The sequence below is a fragment of the Carlito syrichta genome, unplaced genomic scaffold, assembly GCF_000164805.1.
Source record: "Carlito syrichta isolate Samal-C Ts95f unplaced genomic scaffold, Tarsius_syrichta-2.0.1 Scaffold305857, whole genome shotgun sequence".
NCBI classification, from domain to species: domain Eukaryota; kingdom Metazoa; phylum Chordata; class Mammalia; order Primates; family Tarsiidae; genus Carlito; species Carlito syrichta.
Window position 1 is genome coordinate 504,926 of NW_007249953.1, and position 5,315 is coordinate 510,240.

The following is a 5,315-nucleotide window of genomic DNA, read 5'->3' on the forward strand; positions in this document are numbered from 1 at the left end:
TGATGGTCACTTTCTCTCAGCCCTCTGCAATATGATTGCACTGCATTTTATCTCTGACTGTCCCTGTTTAGGCATCGGCTGCTGGCCTAATTGTGGCCCTGTGAGGCCATTTGTCTTTTCTGTCTGGCTACTTTTCAGATAGTCTCCTTTATATTTGGTGCTCAGCTGTTTAAAAAAAATCTAGGGTAGATTACTTTTTATGTATGAGTCACTAAAGTTCCTAAATCTGAGAATTCATGGGTTTAATCAATTTAAGTGCCTCTTTTATTTTTTTATTATCTCCTTCCAATTATCTCCATCCACAAGTCTGAGTAAATGTGCATTATGCTTTTTCACTTTATCACCTGTTTTCAATCTTCTTTTTATGGTTTCCACCTCTCTGCATTCAGTATCATTTTATAAGATTAACTTGTGTATGGTACGTATCAGGTATGACAAATGTAAACTTGTACCCCCTGAAAATAAAATAAAATTTAAATTTAAAAAAGATTGAAGTAGACAACATGTAGAAGTCATATATCTAAGTCACTAAAACACAATGGAAACAAAAAAGAAAGAAATGCAAAAAAATAAAAGATGAACTTCAATTCACTGTTGCCTTCCTTAGCTGTGTCTAATCTGTCTTCTGCACTGAATTTCGCATTTTATTTATTATAGATTTATTCCTGGAGGGTATGTTTGTTGCTTTTTCCAATCTGACTTATCACTTTTCATATTCTCCTTTTTTTACATTTTCGAGTCAAACATTTTATGTTCTCTTTAAAAACATATTAATATGTTTATTCTATATTTTTATCCAATAATTTCAATATCTGATACTCTCTGGTTTTATTCTGCTAGATCTTGTTTCTGTGGACTCTCACTCATGATACCTTGTTTACTAATGTACTCTATGATTTTTCTTTTCAATTCATGAATTTTAGACCTTTCTTTGAAGTCTTTTGTGAATTGAAGGCACTTTACTCTTGAGAAGATTTGCATTTGCTTCTACCAATTACCTGGGGCCACCAACAATCTGGCACCAGAATGTCAAATTCTCAGTTTGGTGTTTTGGACCTCAAACCTGTGTAAAGGATGGTAACAAATTAACAACATTTCTTTCTCCTTCTCCCAGAATCAAAACTGATACCTGTATGAGATAAGTTTTCTGGAATTTGCATCTGTGGGAGGACATATTTTAGTTCATCTTTTTACAAAGAGTGCATATCTTTGAAGGCTCTAGTTTTATGTGGGGTCACCTAATCCATTGGTCCACCATTAAATTAAATCCAAAACTAGGTTTATAGGAATATCCAGATAGCCTTAGGCTGTTGACAGCTTTACCAGTCACCTATCTGTATTTGTGTCTCTGCTTAGTTTTTTTTTTTTGACCTCTATATATTTCTTTAAACTATGCACTTAGAAAGCATTTGCTATTTTATCCAGTATTTTTGGATGTTTTGAAAAGGGAGGACTTTCGACTTTAGGCTTCTTTGGATGCCATGTTGCCAGAGAAATCTAATCGCTCACATACAGGCCTTTAGGGTTGGCACAGTCAGATCTTTGATGTAAGTAACCTAGCCTAATGTGAATCTAGTGGATTAAAATATTTTAAAAAGGCAAAAGATCTTGAGGAATGAAAGTACTCACATTTACTGAGAGTGTCTACCACAGACTAACCAGTAGTAAATGTAATCCTCATCCAACACTTTGAGCTGTCTTGTTAGGATAATAAAAATAATATTCTGATAGTAAAAATCCAAGAAATGTAACCACTTCTTAGCCAGTGGTTAAGAAAGTTGCCGGACTGGGCTCAGGTGGCTCAGCCTATAATCCCAGTGTTTTGGGAGGCCAAGGCCAATGGATTGCCTGAGCCCGTGGGCTGGAGACCAGCCTGGGCAACTTGTCCAAACCTTGTCTCTACAATAAATAAATAAAAAAAATAGCTGGGCATGGTTGCTTCCAAGGAATAGTAGTTCTGACTACTTGGAAGGCTGAGGCAGAAGGATCACTGGAGCACAGCAGGTTGGCACTGGGGTGGCCATGAGCGTGCCACTGCACTCTAGCCTGGGCGATGGAGGGAGACTCCAACTCAAAAAAAAAAAAAAAAGAAAAGAAAAGAAAGAAAGTTGCACACAAAGTAATGAAACTGACATTCAGAACCCTATTTTGCCATTTTATAGATTCAGTTATTTATTTAAGGCTCTTCCCTGCCCATAGAAGAGTTTTTCTCTGGTTCTTAGAAATTCGTACAGTGTCTTCTCACATAGCAGAGCTCTAAGACTTTTATTTCATCAATCAATGCCAGGTGGTCTTATGCAAATTCTAGAATTTTTTGAAAATGTTATTACCAATATCTATGAGGAAGGACCCCTCAAAAAAAGCAGAATTCTTTTTTGAAGGGTGGTCCCCTTGCAGTACAGGCTTCCTTTGCAAAGTGTTATAGGAGCCCATCAGCATCAATATACCAGCTAGCATTGTTGTGAAAGGCTGTGTTCAGCTTCAGTGAATTTCTTTCTTTTTTGAGATTTTTTTAACACATTTGCCCGTTTTATGAAGGGTGATTACTAGCGCACCTGTCCACACTATACTGAGTGTTTAGCAGTTTTTAACTAAAAACAGCATGACCCCCATACCCCTCCCTAATCACCTGATCTTGCCCTAACAACTTTTTTTTTTTTGTTTCCCCTGAAGAAAAAAACTTCCTCAATAGGTGTTTTGCTGATGTGGAAGGGGTGAAATAAAAAACAGCAGAAGCACTAAAAGACATCAAAATTGACAAGTTCAAAGTTTTGAGCAGTGGAAAAATTGTCTCAGTAGGTGTATTGCTTCAAACAGAGAGTACTTTGAAGGTGACTGAAGTTTAAACATGTAAGAATAAGTACACAATTTTTATAACTAAATTATGGGTTGTTTAGTCCTCCCTCCATATCTATTTATCCATCCTCTTTGAAAATGATGAATAAACCCTTTAAGTTACTTGAGAACAGAGTGAATGTCCTTGCACATCTCTGTAGCATTCACAAGTCCCAGCATTATGCTGTAAATGAGAAATACTTGACAAATTCCTCTTGAACAAACAATTGCCTTTATTCATTATTGTGTAAATAAAATGTGTCCACAAATATCAATGCTGTGAATAATTCAAAATGTGTCAAGGCAAAGTCTGTCAAAGCCCTCCAAAAGTACATGTCTCTACGATTAGGATTTGGACATTCTAATCTGCCCCATGTTGTTTTCAACCACATTTCTTCTCCCTGAGTCAGTGTGTATCAACTCCCTTATGCTTTGTGATTTATTTTATCACCTCTCACCCTCCTCTGGTATGTCAGAAGACTGAGTCACAGATTTCAGTGACTCTGAAATCAGTCCACTCACATTCTCTCTCTCTCTCCCTCTCTCTCTCTCTCTCTCTCTCTCTCTCTCTCTCTCTCTCTCTCTCTCTCTCTCTCTCTCTCAGGTGCCATCATTGGTCTAGGTAGATAGGTTCCTGGCCCAACCCCTATATGTCTGTCCCTGAGGGCATTGGTTACCCTGGTAAGCCCAGAGTGCAGGGTACTATCAAGTAACTGTTATCTTGCATATCTATGATGTTTATTGATGCATTCTATTTTCATTAGATAAATCATTGGGTTCACTGATAGCCCATTTTAATGTGCTTACCCAAGAAAGACAATATTTTGCTTCTCTTTAGGCCAAGTCATTTAGTATCATTCCAAGGATTAGCTTCCATTCAGGACTTTGAGAAAGTCTTTCCTTGGCTGGTTCATCTTTGGAAAGAAGTTACCATTGAACAAGGGAACCCACAAAGGTTCCTGCTCTGCTTCTCTACCTAAAGGGACAAGAACGCAAACAAGTCTTTCAAGTTCACTTTAAACTGAAACTTAAGACTGGTTCTTTGAACTAGGAAATGTTTATTTGTGAATGCACAGCTCCTTGTAGGTTTGCATCAAAAGGCTCTATGTCTGGGGAAGGAGGTGGAGACAAGTTAATAGCTTTGAGAGAAGCAGCTTGTAACATAGCCTCTTTGCAACCATCTTTCTTCCAGCAGTAAGTGGGAGTACTCGCTCGGCTTGGAACTACTTGCTTGAATGCTTGGAAGCTTTCATTTGACTTGGCACGTCCATATTCTAAGGATATTGGTCTCTAAACATTTCGAATGCCAAGGAGTAACTTTTCATATAGCCTGCCCTGGCTCATTAAAAAAAATTGTTTAAAAAATAAATGCACTTTTATTTAACCTCCACCTTAAAAAAGTTTGCTACTAACCATCATGTCAAAAACCATTAGATATTTCTGAAATACCAATATTTTAGGTCATGATGCTTTCTCCAAACGTAGTTTCAGTAAAATGCTTTTTAATTACAAAAAAAGTTAAGCTTGCATTAGTTGAGCAATAGAAGTAATTTAAGCAAATTCAGATTAGAAAATTTTAAAAAATAGGCCAGGTGCAGTGGCTCATACCTGTAATCAGCACTTTGGGAGGCTTAACTGGGAGGATTGTTTGAGGTCAGGAATTTGAGACTAGCCTGGATAACAGCAAGATTCTGTCTCTATAAATAAATACATTTTTAAGAAAAGAAAATTTTAAAAATATTTTTCCAGTTGGTAGCTGAGATGGTTAAAATCTATTTGGCTAAATCAAAAATATTGAATGCATACCATGTATTTTAAATTAAGTGACCCATACATTATTATGATGAATGAAACCATATTTTTATTTGGGGAGGAAGAAAACATCAACTTTTCCAAATTGCTATGCATGATATTAGAGGTGTCACTGAAAAATTAAACACATTAGAATGAAAAAATTGCCTCATTAAATTCTGTGCTATTTTCTGGACAAAAAAGGCACCATAGTGTGTCCCCCACCCTTCAATTTTCACCTTTTCACACTTGTCATCTTGGCTTGAAATTCTTGCAGGTGAGCTCAAGTTTCTTTTCTGGGAATTTTTTCACTTCCATCCCAGTCTGGGCTGACTGCTCTGCAGTCACCTAAAGCACTTCATGCCCTTGTTATTCCTATGGCAGGAGCTCCTATGGCATGTTCAGCCCCATGTGGTTCTCAGCTCTGAGCTGGGTCCTGGGGAAGCCATGGCCCTTTCCTTGCCTCCCAAGAGAAAGGAATAATTAAAATCCGGAATGAGTGCCACCAAAGGGTCATGTTTAGAAGACACTGGGAATCAAGGACGGAGCATTGCTGAGGCAGTAAAGGAAAGACACACCCAGAAGAGCAACTTAGGCCGGCAGGACCCTTAGCTTAGCTGCCATTGAACTTGAAGGAAGTAACCTATGTAAAGTGCTTGTTCCAATGGCCGGCTATCCTCTACATTCAA